Below are 10,000 nucleotides of genomic sequence, written 5' to 3' on the forward strand. Positions count from 1 at the left end.
TTGATCCGTTAGGTCCTCCACTAGTAAACCCTCCCACGAAAAAATCCACGTGCACTTCTTGAACTAGCACGAGAGAAGCTCACAAAGATGGTGGGAATATTGGTAAAGAAAAGGCAAAAACGCCTTAGGTTTCATCTACGCTAGTGATTGATAAGCGATTCACAAGGCTCCCTTTTGGTATTTGTCCTGCTCCTGAAGTCTACCAAAGGAAAATAAAACTATAGGGTTCCTAGCTGTGGAGATTATAGTGGATAATTTCTTGATACATGGTGAAGATCAAACAGATGCCTATCAAAAGGTGAGAAGAGTACTAGATAGGAACAGAAAAGTGGATTGATGTTTAACCCCAAAAATTGAAACTTCGGGTTCTTGTCGTTCACTATTAACCATTTTTATTTGTTTTTATGTCTACAACACTCCCTTTCACACACACCCTCCCTCCCCACCTTATACCCACTATTTTAGTGGAGACTTGAGAACCCTTTCATTAGGGATTCGATACTACACCTGTAATGCCACAAAGGTTGCTAGATAAATCTACTGTTTGTTTGTTTGTTGTTTTTTTCATGTTGGCATGTTTTCTCGGCAGATGGCTTAAATTGAAAGCAGACTCCAATGAAATCAAAGCGACCAGTGAGATGCCTAAGAAGGAGTACTTCAATCTGTAATTCTGTCGGCACTAGTGCCTCTGTGTTAGTATACTTTGATAACAGTAAAGAGACAGTTCTAAGTGTTGATGCTAATAACATAGGCCTTGGTGCAGTGATTATGCAGGAGCACAGACCAGATGCCCTCAGTTTAAAAAACTGCCTTGGAGAAGATGTACGCTAATATTTATAGAGAGCTAATACCATTTGTAAGGGGAGCGCAAGAGTTTCAGTCATATGTATACGGTTCTGAGTTATTTTTCAGACAGATCACGAACCGCTATTTGTCAACCTTTTGGAAACCACTGAATGAGGCCCCTTCCAGACTACAGAGGATGCTGCTGAAACTCACCAAGTATGACCTTGAGGTACGTTTTGTCCCAGGAAAATAGCAGGACATTTCAGACTGCATTAGCAGAGAACCTCTCAGTGAAACTGAACCACTTAACAACCCGAAGATGTAATCGGCGTCAATCTTGTTGAGAAACTTGTAATCGAAAGCAGCACCCTGAGACGATTCAAGGACAGCTTAAGTACTGATGAGACATCAAGAGTGGTGATGGAGTATGTTTTGAAATGATGACCTTTAGAGAAAGAACAAGTTGATGTTTTTACCCGAGAATATTGGAATTTCAGAGTAGAGATGGATTTAGAGGATGACATGTTGTTGAAATCAGACCGAACTGTAGCCCTAAGATCATTGAGAGCTGAGGTGTAATATGAAATTCACGGAGCACACCTGGGAGAGAGCCAACGCTTTTGCTTTGCCAGAGATTATATTATGATTATGGCACCCAACGACGGTTTTATATGTTCGGTCATCCCAAAAGGAACTTAGTTCTTTTCCAAAATACAAGGGCTTCAGTATTATTTTTCCGCAAAAATTTTAGGTGCAATTCAACGTTTTGCGAAAGTAAGAATTTTTCTGATTCCTCTCTCCATCACATTTGAGAATCTGAAAATTTTAGGTTTCCTTTTTCTAAAAAAAAAGTGTAACCTGGGTAGTAAAATATGAAAAATATAACTTCAGATAATCGTAGGGAATTTCTTAGATAAACTTCGAAAGTTGTGCACAAATGGAAGTTTCAGCTAGAAATTTTTAGCCGTGCTCAAGCAAAAGAAAATTCTAGGCAATATTTGCTTCTCCGAACAGATATTTTACAGAAAACAGTCGTTGGGCGGCCCTGATTGCAGACGATAAAAAGCATTCTTTAGAAATAAGGCTGCAGCAGAAAACAAAGATCCATTCAAAAGAACTGTTCAAGTATGGCAACACACCATTCGAAGATATTGGTGTGTCACCTGCGCTGTAACTGATGAGTCGACGCACTCGAACGATGATACCAACTCCTCAAAGTCTTTTGTTACCTCGGGCAGTGGATCATGAAAACGCTTCAATAGCAACAGCATAATACAAAGCCTAATTAAAGTAGAAATTTGCGCCCATGCACCTGAAGTTGAGGACAAGGCGCGTTTCGTCCAAATGGTGAAAGGGAATGGCGCAAGCTGAAGTATTACAAAGATCGTACCTACTGGAAGATCAATATGAACGGGCTTTCAGGAGAAATGGAGGACAGATCATCTCAGTTCTAAATGATTCTCCCATGACCCAAGCACAAGTGCTCCTCTCTTAAATGGCCAGCCTTGTGACTCTTTTGTGAGATCATCGGCACCTAAATCCGAGAAGAAGGTGCCAAGCTCAGTCAGATTAGTAAAGAGACGGACAGCACGCACTCCCATTAAAACCAGATCTGGGCGCCACAAAAACTTGGAACCGAGCGTATTGCATTGTCAACAGAAAAAAAGACTTAGGATTGTTAACGAGTCACAATCTTTCTCGGCATAACCATATCATGGCCAAAGTAAACATCCCAAATAAAATCCTACGTTTAATCAAGAGAACCTGGCTCAACCCCATGTACTACTCAAACTATACATTCATTTAGTCAGACCACATACTGAATATGCCTGCCAGGCCTGGTCTCCTCATCAACGATTTCTGATAGACACAATTGAAAGAGTTCAACGAAGAGTTACCAAACAGATGTTTGAACTGAATCTTCTTTCCTTGGCCTCAAGGAGGCTTTTTCTGGACTTAGTTTTTTAAAAATGCATGATGGGCCCATACCATTTGGATCTGTCTTATTATCTTCTGTTAGCTGACAATTCTAACTATATATAATCTCAACGCAACAACGAGCTAAGAGATCTCGAAGCTGAATTTCTGAGTATGGTGTGTAGCGATGTCGAGATCGAACCAGTACTTCGAGACATCTCCGGCAAACATTTAAACAGAGGATCTAACAAAGCTCAGGATGCGAGGTTAGATATCCACGCGCGTGGTTTCTGGGAGCCACATCGTTCAGCATTCTTCGATGTGAGGGTCTGTCACCCTAATACTGTATCGTATAGGGACCTAGAGCCACAACAAATCTATCGTATCCATGACAACGAGAAAAAGCGTCTCTACTCAGAGAGAGTCATGGACATCGAGCATGGAACATTTACACCTTTTGTCTTCACCACAACTGGCGGAATGGGAAAGGAGTACTTGAAGTATCATAGCCGTTTAGCACAGCTGATTGCCATCAAAAAAGGGGAGCAGTATGCCAAAACCATCTCATGGATCAGAACCAGAACCTCATTCGCACTCTTGAGATCTGCGTTGGTTTGTCTTCGAGGCTCTAGGACAAGAAGAGTGCCATGTGACATTAAAAATGTTGATATCGACGTCGAAGTTGTTGAAGGAGCCATTAAATCGGACTATTGATGTGTTTCCTTACTTCATATATATCTTTTTATTTCATTATTATTATTACTATTTTTTTGTTTTTAGCAGTTGAATAGGGTTTTCTTTTTTTTTTTAAGCGAATTAATTGTAAATAGGATTTTAATAGTTAGCATTGTTGTCAATAAAATTTTTTCATTTATATAATCTCAGACAAGCTAATTATCAGTTTAAAATCAGATACGCAACAACTAATGTTTTAAAGTTTTCTTGTTTCTTTAGAGTAGCTAAATCCTGGAACTCTTTGCCCTTTACAGTTAAGAAAGACTGAATCTTTAAACGTTTTCAAAGAAAGCCTTAAATCATTTCTACGTCAGAAGGATATTTCTACATTCTCTTAATTTATTTTTCTTGCTAGTTTAATATTGTTATTATATGTTTAGTTTGATATTTTACATAATTTTAATTTTAATAATTTTATAGTAATTTTACATCATTTTAAGTATTTTACATAATTGCCTCTTGTTTCGGCATTTATGATTTTTTTAGCTGTTTTATTTTATTTTATTGTGAGTCTTAGGTAAGCCTTCAATGAGGGAACTAGTTTGCTGTTTTGGATTTCCCTGTCAATATACTTACAGTCCTTTGTATTGGCAAACTATTAAAGTTAAGACTCATTGAATCCTGTTAGGGGGAGATTCAACATTTGAACTTCTAGAGACGCCCTTTAGGTATAGGAGCTCCTGAATGTTTTGCACGCACGCCGCGAAAACGAGGGACCACGTGAGGTGCGTTTTCGACTTGCTCAGCGGGACTCATTCCTGAACATGACCAAGAATTTTCAGAAAATGCTTGATTCAGTTGTCTAGATTGTGCATAGTAATATAAGAGAGTGCTTTATTTCAACCTTTACTACAATGAAACAATAACGGGCAATCATTATTTTATTTTCCTTTGTAGAAGGAGAATAAAAAGTTGTTTCCAATGTCTTCGCGTTTTTGCGTGTGATTGCTTCACAATCGTGTCATCCGTCGACGAAGGCTATCTTAGATAGAACTTCTCTTCTTGAGCGCACACTGGACATGTCCCTTAGAAACTGGAATTCTTGTAATGTTTACAGGGATTTATAGAGTAAAAGGTGGTCGTCTTTTCAGAGCTGCCACTTTCTATGACCTCACTGTCGTTTTCAGTGTCACTACCAAGTCTATCAAGAAACGTATTCAGCTCACCAGGTTTCGTCACGTCATCTTTGTGAGAGGGTATTAAATAGACTAAATCCTCAATAGGCTGACAGCGATGTTTCTTGCCGGACTTCTGCAAGTAATTGTCCCCGTGAGTCCACAACAGACTATCTCTGGGAGCGGCCACCCTATGCAAAATATCAGAAGCACACTTTATAGACATCTGTTGAGGAATGTTACTCAAGACGTCTTCAGTTCTTGGTTCTTGATTTTTGTTTTAACCATCAGAAGTTTATGTAACAAAGTAGTAACTCCAATCTGTCAAGACATTCTCGAGGAGTAGGAAGACAAGTAGAACGATATATTACCGCAAAGGGGATCTTACTGTACCTATTTTTTCCTGGTCGCCGCAGAGTCAGACCCTTCAAATCGGGCTGTAAAGTTTCAATGTCCGCCATCCTCTTGACGTCTACTGACTCACGAAAGCATGCACCAACACCACCGCCTCTTATGCAGTAACAATTAAGAAACCCAGATGTATTCACAGGGATGAAAAAGTATTCCAGTAAATTAAATTGTAGTGTATTTGTATACAGTTATGTACATGTATTTATACAATGATGTGAATGCTAAGCCCGCTGTGATTGGTCGTTGCCTACGTATGGACGACGTCACAGGACGCTTGCTTTCTTTGTTTTGTTCAACATGGCGCACGGTTTTGAAAATGTTTGTGAGATCAATTCGGATTGAGCCTTCTTTGTTTTTACCACCTAAGGCATATATATAACCCTGAAGCGTCTAAATCCTTCTTATTTGTTTAGAACCATACAAGGGTTTTTTAGCCGTCCAGTCAAAAGCACGGAAATTTTTCTGCCCAAATATCAAATAAGAAAACTGAGGAACCGTGTCTAAAATAGCTAAAACCGGATTTTTTGCATTCCTTAACAATTCTTGAAGTACATTTATAACGCAATAGTACACGTAGAACCATTAACATTTACAGATGGTGGAGACATTTGCGCGCGCTGAGCTGCACATGCAGTGTACAAATAATTTTCTTTGCGAAGACTTCCAGTAAAAATATATCTTCTTGCTTGATAAGTAGTTTTCCGTCTCAGTATACACTGCAAAACATTTTAAATGCTATTCTGAAGTACCTTTGCATATTGCTCTTCATACAACGATAGTCATGCCAAAAAATTATGTGACATTTGCGTCCAATTTTTTTTTCGTTCCCAAGCCCATAAATAGTGTCCCAATATCATATAGATTATTGTTAATTTTAAGCGAAAAGCAAAATTCGAGAAAGTTAACGATTACTTTCTCTAAATGTAGGGTTACATTTACGATACTTACTTATTACTCTATCTGGAAGTCGTAAAATAAGTTGGGCAAGTGAAAAATAAAACGCGTAAATTGGGCCTTGAAGTCGTAGAACTTGAAAGAGCCCGTGACTAGCATTGACTACTCGGCCAAAACACGGTCATCACTTCAAGCCGCCTAATCGTTTAAAACATACGTAATTGAAATATGTACGGGTTTATATCGAAAGCCCAGGATCTAATAAACATTTAAGCTCCAAATTAGTACGTGTTCGAGCGAAAAAATATATATAAATCGGCGTTTGAAAAGTACTTCTTTGCAGACTTGGCGATTTTGATGGGCGCCCTGGCCCTTTTTGTAATTTTTCATTACGTTTGTGTTGTGTTGTGTAGAGGTCCTGCAAAACGACCAAGAAAAGAAGGAAAACGGCGATGGTGGGAAATACAGCCACAAAGAATATCCATCATTTCGGGCCCAAATAAACAAGTAATCTTTGAATCTGTAAATCCCAAATTTGTCGAAAATTTTAATAGGTTGCGCCCGGTTTCATGTTTAGCATTTGAAAAATGTTCCATATGTTTGTTGGCAGTCAACTTCTGTACGAATTGTACACTGCAAATCTGCACAACAACATGCTGATGATCGTGATGAAGAACTGGATCCAGAGAAAACCTTAGGCAAAACAAACTCCGTTTTAAGGATTCTTATACAAAAAGTCGGACAGGAGTGTAGGATCCAGAGTGTGATAATAAATCACGTGGCTCGCTATTCCGCGATAAAAAACCTTCCACGGGACGAGAGACGCTTTTCGGCCCGCCATTTTGTTTTGCCTTCTTCATTCAGCCTCGTAGCCCGCTCATTTAAACTGCGCATGAGCAGAACCAATTTATCAGTCTCGAGCAAATGTCTCCCTCAAAGGGGTCATTCTTTGCCATGAGCCTGAGAAAACCATTAGGTAAAAAATAAAGTCGAGTAATGTTGATGCATACACTTTGAGCACGCGTTACAACCAGTTGCAAATATGTTGAGGCACTCCCACTAAAAACCGACCTTTCCCAATTCAAATCGCTGCTTGTTACACGTCTGTAAAATATAACACTCACCTCCCTCCTCCCCTCCATTCTGAGTTATTCCTCCAAGTTTTGAGCATGGCCTTGTATTGCAAGCAACTTTGATAAGGGGTGGAGGGTATCACAAGAACAAGATCATGGGCAGGCCATTTAAGCCAAAATATGGTACAGTGTCTCAAGTACGTTTGCAACTTGTTGTAGCTTTAGTCAGGCCGGTAAGATGCTTATCATGATAAGTCGACTTTGTTCTTGTCTAGAGGAAATCAGTCCTGGCCATTTTGGGAATAATATTCCGATTTTGGTCAAATTTTTCAATTACAGTTTCGTAAAACTAGAATTTCCCTTTGTAGGGCTTCGTTTACATTGCGATACAAAGTTTTCATAATTCTAGCGCGACATTCTTGCTTATCAGTAATTCCATATTAGGGAGTGAATTTTGATTGGTTCTCCTAAAAACTCCTACATTGGAGCAGAATTATACGCTTCAGGGTTACATGCTTCTGTTAAAACATTATGAGTTCACCTGTGGTCTATTTCTGAACAGCCGCGCGGGAACATGGAATATATTTCTTAAATATACAGTCACAACGCCTAGTATACAACTGATAGACTGGGTCAAAGGAGAGAAGAAGTTGCTTGAAAAGGAAGAACATTAAGTCTAAAAATTAAGAATGGTGCCACTACAGGGGGTTGAATGAAGATAATGGTTTCTATAGCCAAAACAAAAAGACGCGCATGGGCGCGCGCAGACGATGATGTGACATTTTCCGTAGATAGACTATCTACGGAAAATGTCACATCATTGTCTGCGTCTTAGTAATCTTTTCAGTTTTTAAGCGCGTGAGTTGTCTTAGCAATTCAGCAATTTAAACAGTGTTGTACGTTAAAGGTAAGTTGGTCACACTGAAGAAGACCACTAACTGAGATCAAAATGTGGGTGGATCAAAAAGAAACGGCCCAGTGAATAGTCATCATTTGTAATTTATTTTATATATCTGTGTGGATTTCATGCAAGGTGCCTGTACTCTAGACAGCCAAGTCCAAGGAGCAACTGCTCACCCTCCCCACCCATGAAGCTTATGACTAGTCAATCACTTCCCCCAAGCTCTTCTAGTAGTGTTAAGATTACGAGTTACAGCATTGATTTGGCTGGGCTAGCCCATAGGAAAAATCCTCTGACTTTGCACTGCTTTCTGACATGAAACTCTAATCAAAGTGACAAAATCGCCCCTCCCTACCCCCTGGTTTAGATACAAAACAAGTCAGTCACCCACCCACGGACAGGTCTGGGCCTGGGCTCTCTGCTGACACCTAGCAAGACGGCAAGCCCCCTGGCTTTTTTCCGGCTACACTTGCTTGAACACGGGCGATGCCCGTGTTCGAGCGAAAACTTAGCGGGCACCTTTTAGCAAAATAACACACAGATATACAGTCATTTATATCTGACTGGATTTGCTAAAACATGGCTATAGAACTTCCTCTCATATACCTTTACCGGTGGTGGAGCATGGTTTTTTTTTTTTCAATGTTAGTTTTTATTTATTTATTGTTTACCTAATATTTACTAAATACGCTATAGTAGATAGACTCATGAGTTTCTCATCGGCTATTAACCTAACCCCCCTCAGCCCCCCCAAAAAACGCTTTTCATAACTTCCCATAATTCTCTGTTTATGCCAGTTTGAAATCAGCGCGCCTATTAGACGGAACTCGGCTCTCGTAGTGGGTTGTCTTAGATTATTTTTGGCTGCCTTGAGCAACGTTTTACGGAAGGCATCATAAAGCCTTTTGAAGGAACAAGTCTCACTATTGGTAAAGTCTGCTGCGTCCAATATCTTCTCGTATTTCCCCTCATTTGGCTACACGGGTGAAAGACTGATCCCGGGCTTGAGACGGGATAGGTTGGATACTGCGAGTTATGTAATTGGCAGTAAAAAATCTTTGGCCTCAAACTTGTTCTCCGCTGACAGCCTCCTATGTGCATTAAGTCGCGACTTATGATTTTTAAATCTTAGTCCTGAACTTGGTAATTGTTGAACCTAACGTACTGGATAGCACATCTAGCACACGACAAAAGATACAGTACATGAACAGAGCTACGATCAAGGTTCAAGTTAAATTACTATCAGTATCGTTACTTTTAAAGTCCGTGCCCTCAACAAGGAAATCACATACCTCACATCTTCTGTCCCCACACCTTACACAACCCCTAATACCCCCTGCTGTCTTATTAATAAGCTTGGAATGCACTAGCATATCCTTAAGACTTTTTGGTCCCCGGAAAGCCACCATGGGAACCTGCTCAATCGCGTCCCGCCACCGCCTGCAAAACAGGGTGGAGCCTGTGCAGAATCGTTGCCATGTTAGGAAGCTCGGGGTGAAAGATAACTACAAAACGAATCCGTTTATTGTTATTACGCACCTTCCTCCCTAGGAATGCGCCGTGCTCTATCTATTTCTCGTCTAACATGCTCCCTTACATAACCCCTGGTAACAAGAAAACTACACAACTCCTCCACGTCCTCCACGCGCTTATTAAAAGGGCATCAGAAGAACAAATACGTTGTATCCTTAAGGCTTGCCCAAACGGTATACCTTTCTTCTAAGCGTGTGGATGACATGAAGTGTAAAACAAATACTGGTATTTATCCGTTGGCTTAGTATATAATTCTGTGGAAAGTATACCGTTATTCAACAAGACACTAATATCTAGAAAATTGACGCAAGTATCCGACCATTGAAAGGCAAACTTAATAGTGTTATGAAACAAGTTCATACGTTCCATAAACTCCCTAAGCCTTTAAATCTACGCCAGAACAAAGGTTTCGTAGCCAGGGGATTGTTCCAGCAATCCCGATTCCACCTTCCCCATGAAAATGTTTGAAAATGTTTAGTACCGATAGCATTTCCCCGGAGTTGTAAGTAATGTTTTCCACTAATGAAAGGTTATTGTTAGTAAGTGCTAACCTGGCCAAATCATCCGGGGAGTTTGTCAAAGCCTCCCTTAGGGCCTGTAATCCCTCCTCACGGGGAATATGAGGATATAGCCCA

At 40.1% G+C, this 10,000-nt stretch overlaps 1 protein-coding gene across 1 annotated transcript in view; it reads right to left on the minus strand.

The window, feature by feature from the left end:
* LOC140945180 (uncharacterized) overlaps window positions 1-10,000 on the minus strand; it is a 34,117-nt gene that overhangs the window by 7,595 nt on the left and 16,522 nt on the right. The window lies entirely within an intron of this gene.

Source organism: Porites lutea, chromosome 8, assembly GCF_958299795.1.
Source record: "Porites lutea chromosome 8, jaPorLute2.1, whole genome shotgun sequence".
In the NCBI taxonomy this organism is placed as follows: domain Eukaryota; kingdom Metazoa; phylum Cnidaria; class Anthozoa; order Scleractinia; family Poritidae; genus Porites; species Porites lutea.